Source organism: Tachyglossus aculeatus, chromosome 17 (genome assembly GCF_015852505.1).
Source record: "Tachyglossus aculeatus isolate mTacAcu1 chromosome 17, mTacAcu1.pri, whole genome shotgun sequence".
NCBI lineage: Eukaryota > Metazoa > Chordata > Mammalia > Monotremata > Tachyglossidae > Tachyglossus > Tachyglossus aculeatus.
In genome coordinates this window covers 57,693,779-57,710,600 of record NC_052082.1, presented here as the reverse complement: position 1 = coordinate 57,710,600, position 16,822 = coordinate 57,693,779, and the positions used below count along the sequence as shown (strand labels likewise).

Sequence of the window (16,822 nt, the reverse complement as noted above, 5' to 3'; positions counted from 1 at the left end):
ATCTATTCTGTTTAATTTATTTTGTTAGTATGTTTGGTTTTGTTCTCCGTCTCCCCCTTTTTAGACTGTGAAGCCACTGTTGGGTAGGGACTGTCTCAATCTGTTGCCAACTTGAACTTCCCAAGCGCTTAGTACAGTGCTGTGCACACAGTAAGCGCTCCATAAATACAATTGATTGATTGATTGATTGATTGAGAGCGGGCCAGGTCCCAGCCCACCCTCCTGCCGGGCCGTCGATTCACGGTCCCCGAAAGGCAGCTCCTGGAGGGAAGACTTCCCACTGGAGAGAGGGAGTGAGCGACGTATCCGAGCACGCCGATCGGTTTCCCAGTCCGCCTGCCTTTTCACTCTGCTCCCGGGCAACTTCCCGGGCTACGCCCGCAATGCCAGACTTCCCGTGTGGGACTTAGAACCCGGGCACGGCGGCCTGGCCGTCCTTCTCCCGTGAGCTCACAGATTTAGTGCTCCGGTGAGCAGAGAACAGACTTGGAGAGGCCCCGCCACCAAGATTAACCCCTCCACACTAAAGAGCAGGCCTTGCAACTTCCCCGGAGATTAGCGTGGGGATTCGAGGAGCAGTCCGGGAGCCTGAGGTACTTGAAAAGTTATCCCGATTCTTGGATTTTTTGTGTGTGTGGCAATTGTTAAATGCTTACTATCTGCCAAGCACCGTACTAAGCTCTAGAGTCAATACAAGATAATCCGGTTGAACACAGTCCCTGTCCCACGTGGGGCTCATGGTCTTCACCCCCGTTTTACAGGTGAGGAAACTGAGGCACTGAAAAGTTAAGTAACTTGGCCAGAGTCACACTGCAGACAAGTGGCGGAGCTGGGATTAGAACTCAGGTCCTTCTGATTCCCAGGCCCATGCTTTATCCAGTAGATAATACTGCTTCTCTGGCAAGTTTTCCATCCGAATTCGGATAACTTGTCATCTGTGCTTTCCGCTTATTTCTAGAAGGGACACCCCCCACCCCTCCCAATCCCTTTCCAGTTCATTCATTCAATCATATTTTTGGAGCGCTTACTGTGTGCAGAGCACTGTGCTAAGCGCTTGGGAAGTTACATTTTTATTATATTTAGTTACATCTATTTAGTTACGTAGTTATAGTTTTTATATATTTAGTTTATATTATTATTATATTTAGTTATATCCAGTTATATCCAGCGCTTAGAACAGTGCCTTGCACATAGTAAGCGCTTAACAAATACCAACATTATTATTATTATTATTATTATTTTTACTTCCAGGAAGTCAGCATTCTGGCCCCAAAATCTGCTGCAGGCGAGGGCACAGTGTTGAAACGCAGGTGCCACCTCATCCTCAGGGGGATTTGTAATAATAAGAGTAATCACGGTGTTAGGTGCTTATTATTATTATGCGCCAAACAATATGTCACATTCATTCATTCAATCGTATTTATTGAGCGCTTACTGTGTGCAGAGCACTGTGCTAAGCACTTGGGAAGTCCAAGTTGGCAACATATAGAGACGGTCCCTACCCAACAGTGGGCTCACAGTCTAGAAGGGGAAATCGACAGTCACATGCTGGGGTACATAGAAATTCATCCTCAAGTCGGACACAGTCCCCCCCTTTCGTGGGTCTCAGTCTAATTAGGAGGGGAAACAGACATTGAATTCCCATTTCACAGGCGAGGAAACTGAGGCGCAGGGAAATCAAGTGACTTGCCTGAAGTCAGGTGACTGGCGAGGTGGAAATCTCTTCTCTCCTGATGGAGGGCCTAGCTGGGGAGCGGGCTTTTTCTCTTTCCCACGGGTTTTGACACAAAGAGTTAAGCCCATTTCACGTGGCCCGCACAGCGACCGTGACGAAACAACCGGGAGTTTACTGTCCAGCCTACTTGGGTGTTGAGTTTACTGTGCAGCTTGGCGTTTTCCTTGATTTTCATTTCGAAACCGAGTGTTGAGGAGCTTGAGTTTCTACTAGAAGCAGCGTGGCTCGGTGGAAAGAGCCCGGGCTTTGGAGCCGGAGGTCATGGGTTCAAATCCCGGCTCTGCCAATTGTCAGCTGTGTGACTTTGGTCACTTCACTTCTCTGTGTGACCTCATCTGTAAAACGGGGATTAAGATTGTGAGCCCCCCCGTGGGAAAACCTTATCACCTTGTAACCTCCCCAGCGCTTCGAACAGTGCTTTGCACATAGTAAGCGCTTAATAAATGCCATCGTTATTATTACTGTTGCTTTCCCACCGTCTTTCCTCCGGCTGAAATCCGTAGGCATGCCCTGGCTGCCCTCTCCGTGGATGCCGTCTTGCAGTCGGCAAATAACGGCGGGCCCGTTCTCCTCCCCAACTTCCAGGACCCCCCGAAGGACGCTCCACCATGTCCAGATCAGCGTGCTTTGACCCACCCCCCGGCCACGTTCCTGTTTTCACGTTCCCTTCTGCGCCGCGGGCTCCAATTAGGTCACCTCCTCGCCCTCCACCCCCCCAAAAAACCACTTCCACCTGCCCCAGATGCCACACCCTCCGGCTTCCCGTCCCAGAAGACGGCTGTCACGAGCACGGCAGATTGGCCTTGGGTTGACCCCCATCTCCCTGAGTCGGGATCATCTGGGCCTCAGTTCCCTCATCTGTAAAATGGGGACTAAGACTGTGAGCCCCATGTGGGACAACCTGATAACCTTGTATCTTCCCCAGCGCTTAGAACAGTGCTTTGCACGTAGTAAGCGCTTAACAAACACCATCATTATTATTATTATTATTATCTGATTTCCTGGCCAAATGTTGAGCATTAATTGGGCCTTATCGATCGGAAGCCCGGTGTGGTCGGGACACCGGTGACTCGGCCTGTCATTTCGGAGGTCTCGAAATGACACACACCAGGATTGCCTGGGATTTAGCCGTTGATGGCAAGAGGATGGCGGGACGTTCCTCGAAGTCCTCTACGGGCCAGCCGGGGACTCGAGGACGGGAATTTGCCTCCTCAGCTTGCTAGATAATGATAATGGCATCTATTAAGCGCTTACTTTGTGCGAAGCGCTGTTCTAAGCGCTGGGAGGGGGATACAAGGTGATGAGGTTGGCCCACATGGGGCTCACAGTCTTAATCCTCATTTTGCAGATGAGGGAACTGAGGCCCAGAGAACAATAATAATAATGATGATGGCATTTATTAAGTGCTTACTATGTGCGAAGCACTGTTCTAAGCACTTGGGGGGGATACAAGGTGATTAGGTTGCCCCACGGGGGGGGGGGCTCACAATCTTAATCCCCATTTTACAGATGAGGTAACTGAGGCCCAGAGAAGAATAATAATAATGATGGCATTTATTAAGCACTTACTATGTGCAAAGCACTGTTCTAAGCGCTGAGGAGGTTACAAGGTGATCAGGTTGTCCCACGGGCGGCTCACAGTCTTAATCCTCGTTTTACAGACGAGGTCACTGAGGCCCAGAGAATAACAATAATAATAATGATGATGATGGTATTTATTAAGCGCTTACTATGTGCAAAGCGCTGTTCTAAGTGCTGGGGAGGTTACAAGGTGATCAGGTTGTCCCACGGGGATGGCATTTATTAAGCGCTTACCATGTGCAAAGCGCTGTTCTAAGCGCTGGGGAGGTTACAAGATAATCAGTTTGTCCCACTGGGGGCTCACAGTCTTCATCCCCATTTTACAGATGAGGTAACTGAGGCCCAGAGAATAATATTAATAATAATAATGATGGCATTTATTAAGTGCTTACTATGTGCAAAGCGCTGGGGAGGTTACAAGGTGATCAAGTTGTCCCACAGGGGGCTCACAGTCTTAATCCCCATTTTCCAGATGAGGTAACTGAGGCCCAGAGAAGCTAAGCGACTTGCCCAAAGTCACACAGCTGACAAGCGGCGGAGCTGGGATTGGAACCCATGACCTCTGGCTCCCAAGCCCGGGCTCTTTCCCCTGAGCCACGCTGCTCCTCACTGGGCAGCCTGTGGGCCGGAGCCCGCTTACGTCTCAATTGTTTCCCCCGTGAGAGGAGAGCGGTCCAGAACTGGCTCTTAGCCGGAGCCATCCCGCGCCGTCTCGGCCCACCCGCTTTATCATCATCATCATCATCATCAATCGTATTTATTGAGCGCTTACTGTGTGCAGAGCACTGTACTAAGCGCTTGGGAAGTACAAATTGGCAACATATAGAGACATCATCATCATCAATCGTATTTATTGAGCGCTTACTATGTGCAGAGCACTGTACTAAGCGCTTGGGAAGTACAAATTGGCAACATATAGAGACATCATCATCATCAATCGTATTTATTGAGCGCTTACTATGTGCAGAGCACTGTACTAAGTGCTTGGGAAGTACAAATTGGCAACATATAGAGACAGTCCCTACCCAACAGTGGGCTCACAGTCAGTCCCTACCCAACAGTGGGCTCATAGTCAAAAAGGGGGAGACAGAGAACAAAACCAAACATACTAACAAAATAAAATAAATAGAATAGATATGTACAAATAAAATAAATATTTATTTATTATTTATTTATTTATAAATATTTATTTATTAAGGCTGGCTGGCTCTTGGGGCGTCCGAGATTTGGGGATTTTCCCTCCAGGAGCCCGATCCCGTTCAAAGCCCCTGGGAGAGGACAGCAGAATCGGGACGCACCGTGCCCTGCCCTCCGGGAGCTTACGGGCTGGGGGCAGACGGGCGGGCGGACGAGCCTCGTTCTCGCAGAGTGGAAGTCGGAGGGGGAGCAAGGATATCCTCTTTCCCTTTGACCTCACCGACCCCATTTCCAGCTGGCGGGGGTTTAGAGGAGCCGAAGCCATTGTATCCCTAGGAGCGGGCCGGCCAGTTTGCGTCAACCGCCATCGGTTCCGCCTGCAGCTGTTTGGCTCCCGGAGCGCTGCAAAAGCTAAACAGCTGCGGGACGGGAACCGGAGACTCCGCAGAGGCTTCTCCGTGAGTGAAAACGTCCCAGGAGAACGCGGAAAAAGCCGGCAACCGCCCCCCCCCCACCCCAGGGAGAGGTCCGGGCCCCGCGGCTCGACAGGGAAGGTGGTCCGGGCCTGGCTTTTCTATTCTTTAGTGGCACTCGTTGAGCACTTAATAATAATGGCATTTATTAAGCGCTTACTACGTGCAAAGCACTGTTCGAAGCACGGGGGAGGTACAAGGTGACCAGGTTGTCCCTCGTGGGGCTCACAGTCTTAACCCCCATTTTACAGATGAGGTAACTGAGGCCCAGAGAAGTGAAGTGACTTGCCCAAAGTCACACAGCTGCCAATTGGCGGAGCTGGGATTTGAACCCATGACCTCCGACTCCAAAGCCCGGGCTCTTTCCTACTGAGCCACGCTGCTTTTCTGCTTTTCTGCTTTGCACTTACTACGTGCCTGGCACTAGGCTAAGCGCTGGAAACGATACAAGATCCTCAGCCCCTGTCCCACGTGGGTCTCCCAGTGTCAGTTGGAGGGAAGAGGATTTAATCCCCGTTCTACAAATGTGGAAACTGAGGCCCAAAGAAGTGAAGTAACTTGCCCAAGGTCACACGGCAGACAAGCAGCGTGGCTCAGTGGAAAAGAGCCAGGGCTTTGGAGTCAGAGGTCAGGGGTTCAAATCCCAGCCCTGCCAATTGTCAGCTGTGTGACTTCGGGCAAGTCACTTAACTTCTCTGGGCCTCAGTGACCTCATCTGGAAAATGGGGATGAAGACTGTGAGCCCCCTGTGGGACAACCTTATCACCTTGTAACCTCCCCAGCTCTTAGAACAGTGTTTTGCACATAGTAAGTGCTTAATAAATGCGGTCATTAAGTGGCAGAGCTGGGATTAGAACCCATGACCTTCTGATTCCCAAGCCCGGGCTTTAGCCACTAGGCCATGCTGCTTCTCATGGGCATCTCATGGCATCAGCTGGCCATTGGCAAGGGAATGGGCAGCAACCTGCCTAGGTCCTCACTGCCCTAGTTCATAGCTTGATTGCTCTATTATTTTTTTTATGGTGTCTGTTAGGCGCTTACTATGTGCCAGGCACTATGTTAAACCCTGGGGTAGATGCAGAGTAATCAGGATAAACGCAGTCCATGGCCCACAATGGGGCTCACAGTCTGAATCCCCATTGTACAGAAGAGGTAAGTGAGGAACAGGGAAGGTGGTACCCCCTGCCCCACGGAGAGGCCCTGCAGCTCAGCGGGTACTTGTTAAGCGCTTATTACGTGCCCGGCACTGTGCTAAGCGCTAGAAACGATACGAGATCCTCCGGTTGGACACAGCCCCTGTCCCTCGTGGGTCTCGCAGCCTGAGTCAGAGGGAAGAGGATTTCATCCCTGTTCTACCGATATGGAAACTGAGGCCCAGAGAAGTGAAGTGACTTGCCCAGGGTCACACAGAGACGATACAAGATCCTCAAGTTGGGGGCATCCCCTGTCCCTTGTAGGTTTCACAGTCTGAGTCAGAGGGAAGAGGATTTCATCCCCGTTCTACTGATGTGGAAACTGAGGCCCAGTGAAGTGACTTGCCCAGGGTCACACAGCAGACAGGCGGCGGAGCCAGAATTAGAACCCGAGTCCTCCGACTCTGTGGCCTGGGTCTTCATCCACTGGGCTACCCTGCCCCTCCTGAGCAGTTTCCCCTCTTGCCAAACAGCTTGCAGGCATCTAGACTGTGAGCCCGCTGTTGGGTAGGGACTGTCTCTATGTGTTGCCGACTTGTAATTCCCAAGCGCTTAGTACAGTGCTGTGCACACAGTAAGCGCTCAATAAATACGATTGATTGATTGATTGATTGACCAAGTCAACTGGGGAGATTTTAGCCGTGGACTGTATTAATGTCAGTCTCCCCCTCTAAACTGTCAGCTTTTTGTGGGCAAGTATTGAGTCTGTTATATTGTTGTGTTGTACTGTTACATTCATTCAGTCAGTCATATTTATTGAGATCGGGGCTCAGGGGACACGATTAGAAGCCACCATTCTGGATTCAAACAGATGCGTTCTCTTGGCCACGGCCTTACCGGGCCCCTTACCGGCTTGTATCCACCGCAGCGCTTAGTACAGTGCCTGGCATATAGTAAGCGCTTAATAAATGCCATCATTATTATTAGTATTAAGTCAGACTGCTGAGGCGGGGTCTCTGTGGGTTTCAGTCGGGGTGATCCCCAGAAGTCCTTCCTCCCTGAAATCGGGGCTCAAGGACACGATTAGAAGCCACCATTCTGGATTAAAACAGATGTGTTCTCTTGGCCACGGGTCTTAGTACAGTGCCTGGCACATAGGAAGCGCTTAATGAATGCCATCATTATTATTAGTATTAACTCAGACTGCTGAGGCGGGGTCTCTGTGGGTTTCAATCGGGGTGATCCCCAGAAGTCCTTCCTCCCTGAAATCAGGGCTCAAGGACACGATTAGAAGCCACCATTCTGGATTAAAACAGTTGCGTTCTCTTGGCCACGGCCTTACTGGGCGCCTTTCCAGCTTGTATCCACCTCAGCTCTTAGTACAGTGCCTGGCACGTAGGAAGCGCTTAATAAATGCCATCATTATTATTAGTATTAAGTCAGACTGCTGAGGCGGGGTCTCTGTGGGTTTCAATTGGGGTGATCCCCAGAAGTCCTTCCTCCCTGAAATCGGGGCTCAAGGACACGATTAGAAGCCACCATTCTGGATTCAAACAGATGTGTTTTCTTGGCCACGGCCTTACCGGGCGCCTTTCCGGCTTGTATCCACCGCAGCTCTTAGTACAGTGCCTGGCACGTAGGAAGCGCTTAATAAATGCCATCATTATTATTAGTATTGTCAGACTGCTGAGGTGGGGTCTCTGTGGGTTTCAGTTGGGGTGATCCCCAGAAGTCCTTCCTCCCTGAAATCGGGGCTCAAGGACACGATTAGAAGCCACCATTCTGGATTCAAACAGATGCGTTCTCTTGGCCACGGCCTTACCGGGCGCCTTTCCAGCTTGTATCCACCACAGCTGTTAGTACAGTGCCTGGCACATAGTAAGCACTTAATAAATGCCATCATTATTGTTATTATTATTAAGTCAGACTGCTGAGGCGGGGTCTCTGTGGGTTTCAATCGGGGTGATCCCCTGAAGTCCTTCCTCCCTGAAATTGGGACTCAAGGACACGATTAGAAGCCACCATTCTGGATTCAAACAGATGCGTTCTCTTGGCCACGGCCTTACCGGGCACCTTTCTGGCTTGTATCCACCGCAGCTCTTAGTACAGTGCCTGGCACATAGGAAGCACTTAATAAATCCCATCATTATTATTATTATTAAGTCAAACTGCTGAGGCGGGGTCTCTGTGTGTTTCAGTTGGGATGATCCCCAGAAGTCCTTCCTCCCTGAAATCGGGGCTCAAGGACACGATTAGAAGCCACCATTCTGGATTAAAACAGTTGCATTCTCTTGGCCACGGCCTTACCGGGCGCCTTTCCGGCTTGTATCCACCGCAGCTCTTAGTACAGTGCCTGGCACATAGGAAGCGCGTAATAAATGTCATCATTATTATTAGTATTAAGTCAGACTGCTGAGGCAGGGTCTCTGGGTTTTAATCGGGGTGATCCCCAGAAGTCCTTCCTTCCTGAGATCGGGGCTCAAGGACACGATTAGAAGCCACCATTCTGGATTAAAACAGTTGTGTTCTCTTGGCCACGGCCTTACTGGGCACCTTTCCGGCTTGTATCCACCGCAGCTCTTAGTACAGTTCCTGGCACGTAGGAAGCGCTTAATAAATGCCATCATTATTATTAGTATTGTCAGACTGCTGAGGCGGGGTCTTTGTGGGTTTCAGTTGGGGTGATCCCCAGAAGTCCTTCCTCCCTGAAATCGGGGCTCAAGGACACGATTAGAAGCCACCATTCTGGATTCAAACAGACGCATTCTCTTGGCCACGGCCTTACCGGGCGCCTTTCTGGCTTGTATCCACCACAGCTCTTAGTACAGTGCCTGGCACATAGTAAGCGCTTAATAAATGCCATCATTATTATTAGTATTAAGTCAGACTGCTGAAGCAGGGTCTCTGGGTTTTAATCGGGGTGATCCCCAGAAGTCCTTCTTTCCTGAGATCGGGGCTCAAGGACACGATTAGAAGCCACCATTCTGGATTAAAACAGTTGTGTTCTCTTGGCCACGGCCTTACTGGGCACCTTTCCGGCTTGTATCCACCGCAGCTCTTAGTACAGTGCCTGGCACATAGGAAGCACTTAATAAATGCCATCATTATTATTATTATTAAGTCAAACTGCTGAAGCGGGGTCTCTGTGTGTTTCAGTCGGGATGATCCCCAGAAGTCCTTCCTCCCTGAAATCGGGGCTCAAGGACACGATTAGAAGCCACCATTCTGGATTAAAACAGATGCATTCTCTTGGCCATGGCCTTACTGGGCGCCTTTCCAGCTTGTATCCACCGCAGCTCTTAGTACAGTGCCTGGCACATAGGAAGCGCTTAATAAATGCCATCATTATTATTAGTATTAAGTCAGACTGCTGAGGCGGGGTCTCTGGGTTTTAATCGGGGTGATCCCCAAAAGTCCTTCCTCCTTGAGATCGGGGCTCAGAGGACACGATTAGAAGCCACCATTCTGGATTCAAACAGATGTGTTCTCTTGGCCACAGCTCTTAGTACAGTGCCTGGCACATAGGAAGCGCCTAACAAATACCCTAATTATTATTATCCTAAAGGCTGTGCGTGGATTCCAGGGGCTCCCTGCAGCGATCAGTGTGGGATTGATTCAGTCGAAGTCAGGCACACAGTAAGCGCTCAATAAATACGATTGAATGAATAAAATGGAACAGAACCACCTGCTGCCACAAATACAGAGCAGCACGGAATGCATCTCAGGTTAAGCAGCGTGGCTCAGCAGAAAGAGCCCGGGCTTTGGAGTCAGAGGTCATGGATTCGAATCCCGGCTCCGCCCGTTGTCAGCTGTGTGACTTCGGGCAAGTCACTTCTCTGGGCCTCTTTTTGTCAAATGGGGATGAAGGCTGTGAGCCCCCCGTGGGACAACCTGATCACCTTGTAACCTCCCCAGCTAAGCGCTTAATAAATGCCATTATTATTATTATTATCATCATTCGTCCATGACTGTAGCCGTTCCCTCCTCAAATGCGAAGGGATTTTCTGCTGCCCAACTCCGCCGGGGTAACAAATTCCATATGTCGACCACCCAGCGACCGGATCAAGGATTTCCTTTTGTCCCGAAACTACCGTCCCCACCGGCTTCCCCGGGTGCCCCTCGTCTTCGGGTTGTGGGATCCGCCGAACACCGCGTCTCACGGCGGTCTGTCTGTGCGGGCGGCCCGCTTTTTCGGAGCCCAAGGCCGACCCCGGGCCCTCTCCTTGGCTTAGAGAAGCAGCACAGCCGAGTGGAAAGCGGAGTCGGAGGCCCTGGGTTCTAATCCCGGCTCGGCCAGCGTGACCTTGGGCAAGTACTTCATGCTCTGTGCCTCAGTTACCTAATCTGTAAAATGGAGATTCAGTCTATTCCCTTCTATTCATTAGTAATAATAATAATAATGGTGTTTGTTAAGCACTTACTTCAATCAATCAATCAATCAATCGTATTTATTGAGCACTTACTGTGTGCAGAGCATGTACTAATCAATCAATCAATCGTATTTATTGAGCGCTTACTGTGTGCAGAGCATGTACTAAGCGCTTGGGAAGTACAAGTTGGCAACATGTAGAGACAGTCCCTACCCAACAGTGGGCTCACAGTCTAAAACTTCCCTTCTATTGAATAATAATAATAATAATCATGGTGTTTGTTAAGCGCTTGCTGTGTGCAAAGCACTGTTCTAAGCGCTGGGGAGGATACAAGGTGATCAGGAGATTAGGAGCAGCGTGGCTCAGTGGAGAAGAGCACGGGCTTTGGAGTCAGAGGTCATGGGTTCGAATGTCGGCTCCGCCACATGTCTGCTGTGTGACCTTGGGCACTTAACTTCTCTGAGCCTCAGTTCCCTCATCTGTAAAATGGGGATTAAGACTGTGAGCCCCATGTGGGACAACTTGATCACCTTGTATCCACCCCCAGCGCTTAGAACAGTGCTCTGCACATAGTAAGCGCTTAACAAATGCCATCATTATTATTCAGCGCTTAGAACAGTGCTTTGCACATAGTAAGCGCTTAACAAATGCCATTATTATTATTATTATCAGGTTGTCCCACGGGGTGGGAGGGATCACAGTTTTAATCCCCATTTTACAGATGAGGGAACTGAGGCCCAGAGAAGTGAAGTGCCTTGCCCAGAGTCACACAACTGACAGTTGGCGGAGCCGGGATTGGAACCCGTGACCTCTGACTCCAAAGCCCGGGCTCTTGGACTGCCAGCCCCATGTGGGACGGGGATGGTGTCCAAACTGATTTAAGACGGATCTACCCCAGCGCTTAGAACAGTGTTCGTCATATAGTTTTGTTCTCTGCCTCCCCCTTCTAGACCGTGAGCCCACTGTCGGGTAGGGACCGTCTCTAGACGTTGCCAACTTGGACTTCCCAAGCGCTTAGTCCAGTGCTCTGCACACAGCAAGCGCTCAAGAAATACGATTGAATGAATATAGTAAGCGCCTAACAAGTACCATACTAATAATAATAATGATTGTTCTCATCGTCATCATTACACCCCGGCGGCCCGAGCCTTCCATTTCCCCCAGAGAGCGGCGAACCCTGCGCGGAGCACTTCACGCTCAAAGGCAATTGTTTCCTCTCCCCGGGCATATTTTGGTCCGTCGAGCCGTTGCTTGGTAACAAATGGGAACCTGACCAGAACGGAGAGCACGTCCATTCCAGAGAACCGGACGCTCATTTCCGGGGATTGCATCCAACTTCCAAAATGGCCGCTTCCTGTTTGACTGGATCGGCTCCAGGCATTCCCCCCAAGACCCCTCTTCGCTGGCGCGTGGGATTCCCCCGTTCCCTGGACGGGACGAGGAGACTCTTGTAGAGATGGTAGCGACGGGGGCGGTGGCGGGGGCAGGTGGGAGAAACGGCGTTTGAGGAGGGCTTTGAAGATGGCGGGGCAGGGATATGTCTTGGAGGAGCAGCGGGAAGGGATTTCTCTCCTGTCTAGGCTGCTCGGAATGTTAGCCTCCTAGAGATGGGTGCTCAATAAGCGCTCAATAAATGCGATTGATGATGATGATGGGTCATCAGGAACAGGGCTACATCAATCAGTCAGTCAACTGTATTTATTGAACACTTACCGTGGGCAGAGAGAGCACTGTACCAAGAGCTTGGGAGAGCACAATACAGTAGAGGTAGGAGGCCCGTGCCCTGATGATGAGAATAATAATAATAATGGCATTTAGTAAGCGCTTACTATGTGCACTGTTCTAAGCGCTGGGGAGGTTAATCAATCAGTCAGTCAATCAATCAGTCGTATTTATTGAGCACTTACTGTGTGCAGAGCACCATCATCATTATCATCAATCGTATTTATTGAGCGCTTACTGTGTGCAGAGCACTGGACTCAGCGCTTGGGAAGTACAAGTTGGCAACATATAGAGACAGTGGGCTCACAGTCTAAAAGGGGACAAGAGGTCATGGGTTCAAATCCCACCTCTGCCACTTGTCAGCTGTGTGACTTTGGGCAAGTCACTTCATCATCATCATCAATCGTATTTATTGAGCGCTTACTGTGTGCAGAGCACTGGACTAAGCGCTTGGGAAGTACAAGTTGGCAACATATAGAGACAGTCCCTAATGATGATGATGATGGCATTTATTAAGCGCTTACTATGTGTAAAGCACTGTTCTAAGCACTGGGGAGGTTACAAGGTGATCAGGTTGTCCCGCGGGGGGCTCACAGTCACAATCCCCATTTTCCAAATGAGGTAACTGAGGCACAGAGAAGTGAAGTGACTTGCCCAAAGTCACACAGCTGACAATTGGCGGAGCGGGGATTTGAACCCATGACCTCCGACTCCAAAGCCCGTGCTCTTTTCCACTGAGCCACGCTGCTACCCAACAGTGGGCTCACAGTCTAAAAGGGGACAAGAGGTCATGGGTTCAAATCCTACCTCTGCCACTAGTCAGCTGTGTGACTTTGGGCAAGTCACTTCACTTCTCTGGGCCCCAGTTCCCTCATCTGTAAAATGGGGGTTAAGACTGTGAGCCCCACGAGGGATAACCTGATCACCTTGTAACCGCCCCAGCGCTTAGAACAGTGCTTTGCACACAGTAAGTGCTTAATAAATTCCATCATCATTATTATTATTATCAGGTTGTCCCACGGTGGGGCTCACAGTCTTCATCCCCATTTTACAGATGAGGTATTTGAGGCACAGAGAAGTGAAGTGACTTGCCCAAAGTCACCCAGGAGACAGTTGGCGGGGCCGGGATTTGAACCCATGACCTCTGACTCCAAAGCCCGGGCTCTTTCCACTGAGCCACGCTGCTTCATGCTATGATGATAACGGCATCTTAGATTTGTCCAGCACTTAGGTTTTTCCAAAGCGCTTCCACATTAATGATTTCGTTTTTCAGCCTTACAGCACCGTTTGAGGTAGGAAGAGGCCGATATTATTAGCCCCTTTTCCAGATGAGGAGAACGAGGCCCAGAGAGATTAAGCGGCTTGCCTGCAGTCACCCAGAAAACCGGGGACAGAGGCGAGACTAGATCCTGGTTTTCTGGGCTCCCTATTTCCCTGCTCTTTTCCCATGGCATTCATTGAAGGACAATCAATCAATCACTTGGGAGTCACAGGACGTGGGTTCTAATCCTTTGTGACCTTAGGCAAGCTGCTTCACTTCTCCGTACCTCAGTCACCTCATCTGTAAAATGGGGATTAAGACTGTGAGCCCCACGTGGAACAACCTGATAACCTCGTATCTACCCCAGTGCTTAGAACAGTGCCTGGCCCATAGTAAGCACTTAACAAATGCCATCATTCTTCTTATTATTATTGACTGTTCATTGTGCATAGAGCACTGTACTAAGGACTTAGGAGAGACAATACAACAGAATCGGTAGACGTGTTTTCTACCCACAAGGAGCACAGACTCTGAAAGGGGGGAGCCGATATTAAAATAAATGATATAAATAAATGGGGAAATGGCAGAGTATTATGGACTTGAGTAATTATAATGATGATGGCATTTATTAAGCGCTTACTATGTGCAAAGCACTGTTCTAAGCGCTGGGGAGGTTTCAGGGTGATCAAGTTGTCTCACCAGGGGCTCACAGTCTTAATCCCCATTTTACAGACGAGGTATCTGAGGCCCGGAGAAGTGAAGTGACTTGCCCAAAGTCACCCAGCTGACAATTGGCGGAGCCGGGGTTTGAACCCATGACCTCCGACTCCAAGCCCGGGCTCTTTCCACTGAGCCACGCTGCTTCTCGAGTACCAAGCGCTTAACAAATACCATCATTATTATATCCGACAATGACTTATTGAAGGCCCATCTCCTCCCAGAGGGCTTCCCTGACTAAGCCCTCACTTCCTCTTTTCCCACTCCTTTCTGCGTCACCCTGACTTGCTCCCTTTACTGACCCCAGCCTCACAGCACTTATGTAGACATCCGTAATTTATTTATTTATATTCACTTTTTTCTCCCCCACTAGACTGTAAAGTCACTGTGGGCAGGGAGTGTGTCAGTTATATTGTTCTAAGTTCTCACTGAATACGATTGATTAAATGCTGTGGAGCTGGGGTGAGAATCAGAGTGCTGAAGGAATCATTCATTCATTCATTCATATTTATTGAGCACCTGTGTGCAGAGCACTGTACTAAGTGCTTGGGAAGTACAAGTTGGCAACATCATCATCATCATCAATCGTATTTATTGAGCGCTTACTGTGTGCAGAGCACTGTACTAAGCGCTTGGGAAGTACAAGTTGGCAACATATAAAGACAGTCCCTACCCGACAGTGGGCTCACAGTCTAGAATCAGGAGGCTGAAGGGCTTGAAATGGTATCTGTAACACTTGATTATGGAATTAATTCAGCGCTTACTATCTGCCAAGGACTAATAATAACAGTTGTAAATGTGGTTTTTGTTAAGCACTGGCCAAGCACTGTACTAAGTGCTGAGGTCCCAACTGGGGCTCACAGTCTAAGCAGGAGGGAAAACAGGTATTGAATCCCCATTTCTCAGATGAGGGAACTGAGGCCCGGAGACGTTAAGGGGGAGGTGCAAGGGGCCCGGATTGGACACAGGCCCCATCCCGGAGCCCGGAGGGAGGGAGAGCCAAGAACTCATCCCCATTTTCCAGATGAGAAAACTGAACCCCTGAACGTGGCCCGACTGGAACCACCCAGCGGGCCAGAGGCCGAGCTGGGATCGGCCAGGCTCTCGTGATTCCCAGCCCCAGGCTCTCCTCACTGGGCCACACAGCCCTCCCTTCAAACTTTGTTAGGCAAGTCGGCAAGCTCACCTCAGAACAACTCTGGCACCCTCCCACGCAGTCTCGCCCCAGGCCCCCCGTCAGCCCCGTCTCTCCTTCGACTGCTAATTACTTTCTCGCATTGTGTTTCAGACACTTAGTGTCTTCTGATGATTTTCCCCTCCAGAGTCATTAGAATATCTTTTATATTGCCGCTCAGTTTTCCTGTAAGAGCCTGAAAGTTTAATTTGGTAATGACACCGTCATTTGTGTGGCAGTTCCACATTTCCCTCCCTCAGTCCCCTTCGGTCCCATCCCGTCCCCTTCGCCTTGACACTGCGTGGTGGGCGTTCCCGCCGATCTCCTCGGTGTTCTGGGACCTACCTCACTCCAGAGACCGCCGCTTTCGTTCTAAAGTCTTCCCAAAATAGCCCCGTGGCACGATGTCGTCGCCGTACAAGCTGGAACAGGCTTTTTTTTTTTCCTCAGACGCGACTGAAAAAGCCCGCTTCTGTTTCGGATGGCGAGGGGGCCCACCGCCCCCACGCCCAGGTTGGGAGCAGGGGTGGGGGTGGGATCCCCACTCATCCCTAAAGCTTCCAGAGCCGGGGAAAGGGCGGCACAGAAAGCCGTGGGAGCCGGGCTTTCTCGAGATTAGAGCGTGGGCCCTTGCCAACTGATGGTCAGCCCCTCGGTCCATCCGATCCAGGACTCGGGGCGCTCTGCCAGATGCCCGTCCCACTGTTGGAGGGGCCGTAGACAGAGATGGCCAAGCTGTAAGAACCCCCAGGGTCTCGGGAGTGTCTCTGTCCTCCAGTTTTCCACATCTTTGATTCATTCCTTTGTCCTGGTTCTGCTTCAGGGATGGGGACACCATCCTGCCTTGGACCTCCTGAAGCCCAGGGTATCCCATTGATCGGCAGTCCTGGGGCCTTCAGTGCCGGGACCTCCCAACACCGAAGGTTATTGATCATTGCCTGCTCATTGCCTGCCAGGCCAGGATAAGAATAATAATTGGAGTATGTGTTAAGAACTATCTATGTGCTAAGCACCATACTGAGCTCCAGGGTAGATACAAGAGAATCAGTCCCTACCCCTGCAGAGTTCACAGTCCAAGGGGTATTTATCTCTTTATCAATCTCTCTCTCCCTCACCGTCCCTTCTTCTCCCTCTCCCCTTTCTTGCTGCCCCCCTTCTCTCTCTGTCGCTTTTCTCACTGGTGGTTTTGAATGTCCAAAAACTATGTTCTGGCCCCGTGGAGTACGGGGTCAGTGTTTGTCTCCGTATTTTCAGAGCAGGAATCCTACAGGCCTGATAAAGAGCCAGAAGACATCACAGGAAGAAAGCCATGCACACACATACACACGCATCCTCTCTCTCTCCCTCCCTCCAAGAGTCTCCCAGTCCCAATAAAGAGCAAAAAGATTTCTTGCGGGGGGCACAGCTTCCCTCCTCCTACCCCCCCGCACCCAGTGAAGAACAAAAAGATGTCACGGTAAGACAGCCACTCCCTGTCTTACACACAGACACACAAACACACACCCAGCCTTCAGCGCTA

General features: G+C 50.3%; 1 protein-coding gene across 1 annotated transcript in view; it reads left to right on the top strand.

The window, feature by feature from the left end:
• Positions 1 to 16,822, top strand: part of CUX1 (cut like homeobox 1) — a 301,376-nt gene that overhangs the window by 206,439 nt on the left and 78,115 nt on the right.